The following is a 12,357-nucleotide window of genomic DNA, read 5'->3' on the forward strand; positions in this document are numbered from 1 at the left end:
GAGCAGTGAAAAAGGAGAATTTCAAATGAACAAAAACAGTATTTAGGTGAAGGACCCAAAGAGAGTTAAAAGACCACTATAGTTTCAGAAAAACAAACCCGTTTTCCTGACACTATATAATCCTTAGGGTCCCCCCTAACCCCTTCAGCCACTTTCCTTTATCCAGCGCCGGGCTCCCTCGGCACTAGTGACCTCTCCTCCCCCTCCGACGTCAGCTCCCGAGTGGAGCCGAATGCGCATGCGTGGCCAGAGCCACGCGTGCATGAAAAACGCCCATAGGAAAGCATTTCTCAATGCTTTCCTATGGACGTTCTGCATGCTTAATGCGATTTTCTCTGAAACTGCTATGTTTACATCAGAAGGGTTAAAACCTGGGGGACCTGGCACCCAGACCACTTCATTGAGCTGAAGTGGCCTGGGTGACTATAGTGTCCCTCTAAAGTAACTGAAAGTATAAAGGTACTGTAGTTATACTTAGTGATCAGTAGGTGGCATCAGATCGTACATGCTATCATATATGCAAAAGGGAAAAAACATAAATACACATAATAGTGCAGACTGTATAGATACAGAAATAAAGAATAAGATGTAACTTTATATTTGCTTAATGCTGTTCAGCTTCATACAAATTTCCACATGTAGTAGATTAAAAGAGTCCAGTATCTGGTCTTTTTAAATGCAAGTCAATTTATTACATTAAAACATATAGTGACAATAAGATAATAGACACACTGTCTCTTACAAAATAGTGTGGGGAGTAAACAGCATATGCTGTTACTCATTGCCAGGCTTAGTCAGTAAAACGCATCCAATGGGGATATAACGGACGACTCGGGATGTCTGCGCTGTTTGACGGTTCGGTGCTTCCGGTTCGGTATATTTTGTGATGTAATAAATTGACCAGATACTTTTAATCTACTACATGTGGGCATTTATATGATGCTCAACAGCATTAAGCAAATATGAAGTTACATATTATTCTTAATTTCTGTATTTATACACTGCACTATTATGTGTACATTATTTATGTTTTTTCCCTTTTGCATATATGATAGGATTTATGATCTAATGCAACCTACTGATCACTAAGTATAACTACAGTACCTTTATACTTTCAGTTACTTTAACTCTCTTTGGATCCTTCACCTAAATACTGATTTTGTTCATTTACAATTCTCTTTTTTCACTGCTCCACTCCTATTTACACTTTTTTATTTTAGACTTTGCATTGTGTGTTGGGGTACAACATGTGAGTGTGTTATCAGTTTTACAATAAGTTTATGGACAAAGTTCATACCAGCTCTAATGATTTATTTATAAAATATTTTACCAAGAAATTATAAAGTCTTTAGAGTTTTTGAGTACTGTGCAATCCTTTGAGCGCTCCAAAATCAACTGACATTTTAATTGTCTCATTTATTGATAAATATCCCCTCCAATAATATTGTAATGCGCTACGGAATTTGTTGGCACTATATAAATTATTAGCTCAGTATAGATTCAGCGTGCAGTAAGCACGTTTTGTTGTGCAGTTATACACACAGGGTTTTTCACTAAAGTGAAAAATACAAAGTGAATTGCAAGTTTAAGGCCAAAAGAGATGAATTGGAAATATTCTCAGCTTTGCTTTCAGGACAGATAATGTAGCCTAAAATGTAAAATTAACTTTGAATTCTCACTTTAATAATAAAACAAACCCTAGTATCTTTCACATGATTTTTTATTGTTAGAATTGTCAGGAACTAGTGTGTAGCAACAACTGTAGCAGAAGAAAGATACATGTTTTAATACATACAAGAGGCAGAAATTCTACAAGATAGGGAGGCTACTATATATTTATTACTGGCATTTAAAAAGCACCAACATATTCCGTAGCGCTGTACAATTGGGAAAACTATAGTGCAATATAAACAGACCAATACAAAGGGTAAAGAAGTCTATGCCTGTGAGTTTACAATCTATACTACAGTGAGGATTATTTACTAAAGTGAATACTGACAGGACTCTCACCTTCCCTCACTTTTCCTTTTTATAGGCGTAAATTGACTGTGAAGTGTCCATTTGGAAATTGTCCATTTTTAAAATTAATTTTGTAATACGTTAGGGAGTTGTTCCAAGACTGATAATATCTATCTCCCACTTTATGCTTAGGATATTTAATCCTTATTGGGGCAATTAAACAGACTACCTCCGCCAGATGTGACCAGAGACTAGGTTTTTTTGTTTTCATAGGAACCACCTAACTTTTTTCCATTAGCACTAGTACACACACTTAACGGAAAGCTATAGTATCAGGAATACAAACATATAATCCTAACACTATATGCTGGAGTAGCAGTTTAGGTTCCCGTCCCCAGAATGGAGTTAAAAGGTGTTTAAATTTACCTTTTCTGCATCGCCGTGGATGGTCCTACCTCTCTGGCTGAGATCAGCAGTCTTCGTGATCTCAGCCAATCCAATGTCTTCTTATGTGCCGAAGAGCATCTTCTCACAGACATACATAATAAATTAATGCATCTCAATGGGGAGTATTTACAATGCAGAGCGTGGAGACACTGAACTAGGAGACGCTGAATGTAGGTGCTGCACACTGTGCAGCACTAAGATAGGAAGCACCTCTAGTGGCCATCTGAGTGACTGTCACTAGAGATGTTACTAGGGAGTAATGTTAAAGGACCACTATAGTGCCAGGAAAACATACTCGTTTTCCTGGCACTATAGTGCCCTGAGGGTGCCCCCACCCTCAGGGACCCCCTCCCGCCGGGCGCTGGGGAGAGTAAAGGGTTAAAACTTACCTTTATTCCAGCGCCAGGCAGGGAGCTCTCCTCCTCCCCGCCTCCGATTCTCCCTTTCGGCTGAATGCGCATGCGCGGCAAGAGCTGCGCGCGCATTTAGCCGGTCTCATAGGAAAGCAGTTACAATGCTTTCCTATGGACGCTTGCGTGCTCTCACTGTGATTTTCACAGTGAGAATCACGCAAGCGCCTCTAGCGGCTGTCAGTGAGACAGCCACTAGAGGATTTGGAGGCTGGATTAACCCTAATACAAACATAGCAGTTTCTCTGAAACTGCTATGTTTATAAAAAAAAGGGTTAATCCTAGAGGGACCTGGCACCCAGACCACTTCATTAAGCTGAAGTGGTCTGGGTGCCTAGAGTGGTCCTTTAACACTGCCTTTTCTATGGAAAGGCAGCATTTACGTTGCTCAGCCTGCAGGGACATGTTATAGACACCAGAATCACTACATTAAACTTTAGTGGTGTTGGTGACTACAGTGTCCCTTGAAAGCTACACCTAAAGGAAATATTTAATCTCCATTATGTGGAAAAAAAAAATTCTAAATGGACTATTTTGGGATAAATATTGAAATTGACTTTGATCTCGTGGAAATTATTATTAATAAATAACCCTGCATGTTTAAGTTGTGAGAATGCCAGCTCTCACTCACTAGTCGTAGCCATAATATATCTGCTGTTGCTATTTCAACTCTGTTTCAGCTGTTTTGGTTAGTGTAACGGCTAAAATAGCCAAGATAAAAACAGAATTGACTTGGAAATTGATTCTAAATTAGCTATTTTTGGCAAAATATTGAAATGTATTTAGAATTTATGAGCAATTGTCCCTTTAGTAAATAACCCTGCATGTTTCAGTTGTGAGAATTCTGACACTCGCTCCCTACTCGTTCCCATAATCAGAGCTGGATTACCAAAAGATCTCCCTGCACAGCCCTGCGCTTCCGCATTTTGTTGAGAGAGTGATGTGGTTTTTACCATTAACAAGTAAAGACCACTTTAAGAGCGTCTTCACTGGCCCCCTGGGACTTCTCGATGCATTGATTGAGCCCCCAAACCGTGAAGGTGCTTTTAAAGTGGTCTGTACTTAATAATGGTACAGACAATAGAGCTTTCACACGGAACCACCAGGGATCTAGCTCACCTGCCACTGGATCACTGTTTAGATCTATAAAGTGGAATTGTCACTACCTTGTTACCTCACTCCAAACAATGTAGCGTTCACTTGAATGAAAACTTGCTTCCACTGTCCTATTATGTCTAGCGACACACTTATGTCTATTTGGGTATCTACAGAGAAATTCTTCACAAGCACATGCATGTTCTCCCTTTAATCCATCAGTGTCCTGCACATAACTTAAAATAAAAATAAATCTAGTGTGATTTAAGAATAAATAAATAAATAAACAAATAAATAAAAGATTAGCAAAACTAATTTTAGTGACTATAATTCCTTTTAAAGGAACACTCCAAACACCATAGGCACTACAGTGTGCTGTAGTGGTTATGATGGCAGGAACACCCTTGTGGCCCCCCAGTGAAATAAGTCAATCCACTGCTAACGATTTCACAACTTATCTGGGGTCTGCCAGTTACCTCCTCCATTGAGAGCTGGAAGCTCCTACATGGAGCTTCAGTTTGCTCTGCTGAGCTAAGCACTGCCATGCAGGGCAGCTCATTGGCTGGAGAACATCAACGGATTGCTGCCCTTCATGGCCAGCCTAGCTCAGAGCCCACATATTCAACTCTTGATGGAGCAGTTGACCAATAGCCAGTGGAACATCCCTGTAAGTTGTCACACGGTTTAACTATTTGAATGGGTGGTGGGCGCCAGTGCACTTTAAAGGTTATGGTGCTCAAGACTTTCTTTAATCATTCAAATTGAAGGGAATACTAGCAGAATAAGATTTTAAACATACTCTTAGTAGTTTGAATCGTTTCTAGCAAATTAGCTTGTTATATTGCCATATCCACTGATTTCACTTCTTCTTATTGCGGTGTCATATTGAGGGCAGTGGTAACTGTATGCTGAGTACACATACCACCCAAGTGTCCCTATTCAGGAGAGACAGTCCCTATTATGGGCCCAAATCTCTCTGTCCATCTTTTCTATCCTAACGTCCCTCCACACTGTTAGTGTGCCTGTGTGTATAACAGAGCTCTGCAGCAATAGCACTCACAGTAATGTGTCTTTAAACTACAATAAATGTGTTTAGAAAATCGGTCTGCGTAAATGAGATACACTGTTCTTGTTCTATATTACATTTTTGTTAAATAAATTGTTATTGGTAAGTTACCTAAAATCTATCATAACAGCCCTATCCCTGGCCACACCTCTACCTACACCCTTAAAATTAAAGTGTTCCTTTTTATTTGGCATGTTGGGTTTTATGAGCTAAAAGTGAGTGATTGATTGATTGGATGGATATCATAAACCGCATTACTACCAAGGTATCAGCTGTTCCAGCCCAGGCACAGTGTTCCTAGTAAAATAATGTAATATTGCAAGTTATGACTATAATCACTGAATCACTCAGTATGAAGGATTACATTAGAATAGAACACACAGGCTCAACGACCCGAGCATGTTTTGTTACGGCTCTCAGGGCTGAGAGTTCCGGTTACCCACAATCCAGCGCGCTATTTGCCTATATTTGCATAAAGCGCAGTATAGCCGCTGGTTGTTTTTATTCTCGTTTAGTATAGAACATATGTCACCAATCAATGTTTATCATCCATAACATTAGTGCTATAAACAGCATTTATTAGTGTGCGGTTGTTTTGCAGGGTCGCCATAACCTTGCTAGGTGTCATGTGACGCCAGGCTATCACTCCTGCATGTGGTCGTTAAAAAGGGCTTGTGCCGTGCATGGCACATCGCGGCCTCCTTCGGGGGGCTGCGGTGCGGAATCTATATCAAGAGATTTCGGAAGCATAATTTTTGTTACGGGGATTGCTTGTGATCGTTATTCCGGGCGTCCCGCAAATACTGGTTAAAAAATAGATATTATTATAAGTAGGAACTTCTTGAATATTAGAATGCTAAATAACAGTATACAACCTACTGATGCAGGTAATATTGTAGAAATATATTTGATATAATTAGTTGAAATTATAATTTTCTATCCGAATTTGGATCGGGTTATCATTGTCACTTGCTTTATATTATTCTGCCTAAAAATGTATGAGCAGCAGGTTAACGCTGCATGTATAGTGAGCTCCCCCTGTTGGCAAAGCTGCGTACGAGCAGATAAGTGAAGGGGGGTGGAGAGGATTATATTGCAGACCTCTTAAAAAGAACAGCAAGCATATTCCATGCAACAAGAAGTTTTCAAAAGAAGCGTTCTATACTCAGGACTCAGAAAATAGGATGTGAGTGAATCATGGTATATACATTAATCTGAGAGAGTGGTCACATACCTGGGAGTAGTATTAAAATGAACAATTAGGAAGTCATGGTGAAGTGACCTCGCTCTTGAAGTGGTGTGAGCTTGATATTAGTCCAGACAATGGAGCTCCACCATGTAATAACCAAGGATGTAGCTCACCCTCCACTGGATCACTTTAGTGAACAGATCTTTAACCCCTTAAGGACCAAACTTCTTGAATAAAAGGGAATCATGACATGTCACACATGTCATGTGTCCTTAAGGGGTTAAAGTGGGATGATGAAGTTGGATGAAAATGAAGTGATCACTTGAATGAAGAAAGCAGAGGAAGAAGTAATGAAAAGTTAGGATGACTACGTTGTCCCATTATGCCTCGGGACGCACTTCTGTGTATTTGGGAATATATAGAGAAATTCTTCATGAGCATGTTCTCTCTATTATCCATCAGTGTCCTGCACATAAATTAAAATAAAAAGAAATGTAATGTGAGATTTAAATAAAACAAATAGTGTGTCTGTGTGTATAACAGAGTTCTGTAGCAATAATACTCACAGAATTGTGTCTTTAAACTACAAGTGTGTTTAAAAATCAGTCTGTGTAAATGGAGATACATTGTACTTGTTCTAATCTACATTTTAGTTGCATAATTTGTTATTAGTAAACTACCTAAAATTCCTCATTACAGCTCGGCCCCTGGTGAAACCCCTAAAATGAAAGTCCCCCTTTTTTGTTTGAAATGTTGGATGGTATGATACATGTGATTGTTTGGATGGCTATCATTAACCCCATTACTACCAAGTTACCAGTTGTGCCAGGCACAGTGTTCTGAGTAAAAGCATTTCATTATTGCAAGTTATTATATTTAAATAAAATACCTCTGTCTCAATGTGTGGAGTGTGGTTACCCTGGTAACAGGAGGACAAACTCGAGGATTGATTACATTTCAGTGTGACTAAAAGCACTCATTGAATCACCCGGTATAAAGGATTACATTAGAATAGAACACTCACAGGCTCAATTAAGCCGAGTATGTTTTGTTACGGCTCTCAGGGCTGAGAGTTCCTGTTACCCACAATCCATCGCGCTATTTGCCTATATTTGCATAAAGCGCAGTATAGCCGCTGGTTGTTTTTATTCTTGTTTACTATAGAACATATGTCACCAATCAATGTGTATCATCCATAACTTTAGTGCCATAGGCAGCATTTATTATTGTGCGGATGTTTTGCAGGGTCGCCATAATCTTGCTAGGTGTCATGTGACGCCAGACTATCACGCCTAGGTGTATTCGGTAAAAAGGGCTTGTGCCGTGCATGGCACATCGCGGCCTCCTCCGGGGGGCTGCGGTGCGGAATCGATATCAAGAGATTTCGGAAGCATAATTTTTGTTACGGGGATTGCTTGTGATCGTTATTCCGGGCGTCCCGCATACATTGGTCATAAAAACAGATATTGTAGTTATACGATGTGGAGTACTGTACAATAGAGCCAAGCGTTGCAAGCAGGCTAACAGAGCGATCAGTGGAATATCTTTATCGGCTAAGTGATATGACTGTTTTAAATGTTGCAGTAATGAGAGTGACGATTAACGTCATGTTCACTCCTGTATATAATTCATTGTGGTCAGAAGTTTTAGAGACAATCCTGACAGCTGGTCATTTTAAAATACTCATTCAATGAAGAGCTATTATACGATTCGGCAGTCAGCTGCAGGGTGTTACTTAGGGTTTTATCGTTTTCATGAATAAACATGATTTGATTTCCCGAACTTGCTGCAAACCCACAGGATGTGCTGTTGGGGCAATGACCAGGACGTACCTGGGGTGGGGTTATTATGCCCAAATGCAGTACATTATCATCCATAGAAATCTGTGAAGCAGCAGGTCAGGGCGGTTGGGGGAGGGGGATAATGCAAAGATACATGTATTGCAGACCCTCTTTTACATTTATTTAAAGAACTTTCCTAATGAAGAGTTCTATACAAACTGCTCCGAATAGCTGCTTTCATGGATCCTGTGCTCAAAATGAGTTTTAGGATTTTCCTCCCATGGTGCAAGCAAGTTTTCCTTATTACATATAATTAAGAAATCATGGTGAAGAGATCAGCTGCTCAAAAACAAATAGACAAGATGTGCAAAACAAGTTTCCTAAAAAACCACAAATAAAAACATTTAAGAAACATTTCCTGCTGTTATCTAACATGAAACTGTCACCACACAGTTGATACATGTTTGAACTAAAGATTAGATCAATACTGCTAAAAAAAAAAGAGGCAATATTAGTAAAAAAATAATTGATACTTATTACACAGTCACAGTATGCAAAAACCCTCCAGTAATAGACATATAAGGATGCACTATATACAAACACTAACTGCTACATATTATCTCAAGACAACATAAATCAGGTCAGGGTTGACCCTAAATCACTGCTAATCAATGCAAGCTATTGATTGTATTATGTGTATATACAATATTATACACATAACACAAGAAGAGAAAGCCCAGATGCTTAGGTATGCATACAGATGAGTATAGTCAATTGCAATTACCCATAGTCCTTTACATTATTTGCATATAGTTACATAAAGTTAGAAGTGTTAATGGATTGGTTTCTCCTTTTTGATTGCTGTGAATATATTTTACAGAATTTAGGTAGTGTCCATAGTGTGGTTTATAATAGAACATGATTAAAAAGACTTGAGCCCGATATGGCAGATGGTGGCTCCCATAATGGGTGTTGCAATGAAAAGGCATGTTCTTTTAACACATTGCTTAGATTTTAAATGCATGTTTTGGTCATAAATTAAAATTAAGGTCCCTGAAAAGGTGTGTGTTTTTTGTTTTTGTTTTTTTTAATCTTAAAACAAACATTTTTGAAAAAATGTCCTCCAAACATCATCACAAAAGTAGGTGCCCTGTACAGAAATACAGCCTGCTTAGATCATCCTATAAGAAAATGGATTGTGCAGCAAATTATGCTAGTCAAAGAGTTTGTGGGTGTATTATATGCATCTACACCACTAAAAAAACTTTTAAATACTTCATCGTGAGGGGGAATCTAATGCCCTTGCATGGCAAGTGCCACTCAAGCATTAGGCCTTCCGCATAGGAAAGCATTGATTCAATGCTTTCTTATGGAGTATTGCAAAACACTGGATGTCCTCATACAAAGTGTGAGGATGTCCAGCATCCTTTCCCTGCGTTAAACTCAGTGAAACAGCAGAAAACCATTCTAATGGCAGTCTGTGAAACAGCCACTAGAGGCAGTGTTAACCCTGAAATGAAAACATTGCCATTTGTCTATAATGGCAATGTTTTCAGATGCAGAATTAAGGGGACAGTGCACCCTGAGGACTTCTATGAGATTAAGTGGTCTTGGTTTATATAGTGTCCTTTTAACAGAGCATTCTGTTTGTAAAGTGTTATGTCATTTTGTTCTCCAATTTTCCTTCATACTGTTGTAGGCCATTCTGACAATGGTTGCAGGGACATATGTTAACAGATCTTGCAACTTTAACACCCTCCTTCTGTCAAATATATACTGTACATACAGCTTGCTTCATATGAGTAGAGCCTTCCAGATTGAAATTTGTGAGGTTTTTAAAAAAATAATTTGGAATGATGTTTAATTTTTTTATACCCCCCATCCTACAGGCCCATCTCCCCCAACACTAACTATAGCTACTGTCTCAACTAACATAGCATTTAAACCACAAAAAACAAACTGCAAAAAAAAAAAAAAAAAAAAACAGATGAAGAAAGTTTAAAATATTTATTACCTGGAAATTGCAGTCATATAAAAAAAAAATCTAAAAACATATATTCAAATTTGACAACTAGAGATGTACATATGTATGCATGTGTATATTTTTTTATTTTGAATGTATTGTGTAAATGTGTGCAACATCACAAACAGTGACTTAATATTTTTGGATAAATTTTTACAATTATTTTAATATAATGCAATATACATATAATTTTATAATATTTGGATATTTTAATATGTTGAAAAAAGTCATTTTTAAAAATGTATCCAAAATTATTAAATCAAGCTTATCTATGTCGAGGTCCAGGGTAGAGCTTGAAAGAAAGCATATAAGAGACTCATGAATCGAGCCAGAAGATGAAGAGGGATGTGGTCCACACACAGTTTTTCCATATCACCTTCTGTATCGGGAGTACGCAGGAGATTGAGTCGATCTTGAATTCGAAGAAGAAGCCTCCGATGTCATAGTTACATAACCTGAAAAGAGACTTGCGTCCATCAAATTCAGCCTTCCTCACATTTGTTTTTTTTTTGCTGTTGATCCAAAAGAAGGCAGAAAACCCAGTTTGAAGCGCTTCCAATTTTGTAACAAACTAAAAAAAAAATCCTTCTTGACCGAAGAATGGCAGTCAGTTTTATGCTTGGATCAATATGTCCTGTGCATATTATACTGCGCCTTTGGAAAACAATGTCTGGATTTCCTTGTCTACGAAAGCCTTGTCTCATGTGGTAAAATTCACTGTGAATAAACCCTCAAGTCTAAAGTGTTAAAGAGGGAACATTTTTGTCATCCATTAAAATATTTTGTATGATTTCAGACAATGCTGTAAATATAATTTTAGGCTTCTTTGTTTCTTTAAAAGATGTGAAACACTGCATGACAGATGGTAATTGCACTGCATTCTATATCCAGGAAAGTACCTGGCACTATCTACACATTCCACTATGTACATCTTTAAAGCGGATCTGCTTTTTTTGTCTTCCTAAGATAGTGGCACCAGGAATTCAATGCTCTGTTCTTTCTTGGGTATGTGTGTTAAATGATATGCACGCCAAAGGCCTCTAGTGGAAATGTGTTGACTCTCCTTGGACACGCCAGATCACTAAAGCACTTTAGAGTGCTGAAAAACTTTATGTGTTGAGTATGTCCTATATTTATCATTTTGCAAAAAGTGCAAATTTCAAGAGAAATGGATCCCTTTTAAATTAACATGGTTACACCCCCTGGCTGTCAGACAACATGTCCTGTTACTTCCTGGATGGGTTAACTCAATGGAGCTAAACTCAAGAGGTAGCAATTGCCCAGAGCATCTGCCCTGCAAAAACTTCTCATTGAGCTGCATTACTAAGTCTGTGATTGGACAGTCAGAGAAAGCCTGGGCTGGGGTAGAAGAGGAGGGCTTTTAAAGGCAGCAGAAGCGACAACCCGCAGTCACTGCTACGAGCCCTGAAGCTGCCAGAGGATCAACAGGAAAACATAAAAAATACAGTGCCAACGACGACAGCGCACCAGAATCCAGTGGAGCACACACAACCCAGCAGAGGACTGTATGTAAAACAGATTCGCAGGTTGTCTGATAAACCGTGAACACACTAGAGACAGCAACCCTTATACTCCTGCCACCAGAGATCTTATGTATATGATAAGATGTTTAATGCAAACAAATTTCAATAAAATTCAAATTGAAAGAAAAAAAAAATAAAGGCAGCAGAAGCTTGGTTTTTAAGTTTAATGTATATCCCACACATCCTTAATACCAATGCTTGTTATCTACACAAAAGAAAGGTGTTTTTTTTTGTCAATCTTTATTTTATTGAAGCATTGTGTGGACATTACAGAAAGGAAGAAAAGGAGAAATATATCCGTGGATAAACATAAGAGTACAGTAGTTAATAACATCTATGTTTTCTCACATAAGTATCTGCTTCATTTTATGTTTTAAAGAACTTTGCTTTCTCAGTTTAGCCGGGCACATATGGCCATTATACACAATTAGCTTGACAGCCGATAGGCAACTTCTAATACTAGGTCAGAATTATTACAACATGACTGCTAACAGTCTAGTGGAGCTGTGCTCATTTGTATACCAAGAAACAGGCTTTAACTATCTGACGTGTCTCGACCTTAACAAGTATGGTTACAAGAGTTAGAGGACATGCTTGTAAGATTATTTGGATGAGTGAGCCTATAACATGCATTTCTAACGATAGACGTACCTCCGTGGTTATTGTGTAAACAGGCATTATCTCGATTTACTTAGGCAACAAACAGAAATGAACCAACTGTGGTTTAGACAGTGATTGGAGGGACCGCCATATAGCAGGGTACAATGCAAGTATAAGTGTCAGGTTGGGTGTCGTGATGCTAGATGGAGTATCTGTAAGTAGATATGTTGTGTAATGCTGGTG

General features: G+C 38.5%; 2 non-coding genes across 2 annotated transcripts; both read left to right on the forward strand.

Annotated features, from left to right (window-relative positions):
* The first annotated feature begins 5,640 nt into the window (after window positions 1-5,640).
* Window positions 5,641-5,774, forward strand: LOC134576924 (U11 spliceosomal RNA). The gene has a single exon (XR_010085897.1). It is a non-coding gene; the product is annotated as a U11 spliceosomal RNA (small nuclear RNA).
* Window positions 5,775-7,473: 1,699 nt separating this feature from the next.
* On the forward strand, window positions 7,474-7,607 carry LOC134576921 (U11 spliceosomal RNA). The gene has a single exon (XR_010085896.1). It is a non-coding gene; the product is annotated as a U11 spliceosomal RNA (small nuclear RNA).
* Window positions 7,608-12,357: the final 4,750 nt, after the last annotated feature.

The sequence above is a fragment of the Pelobates fuscus genome, chromosome 1 (assembly GCF_036172605.1).
Source record: "Pelobates fuscus isolate aPelFus1 chromosome 1, aPelFus1.pri, whole genome shotgun sequence".
Taxonomy (NCBI): domain Eukaryota; kingdom Metazoa; phylum Chordata; class Amphibia; order Anura; family Pelobatidae; genus Pelobates; species Pelobates fuscus.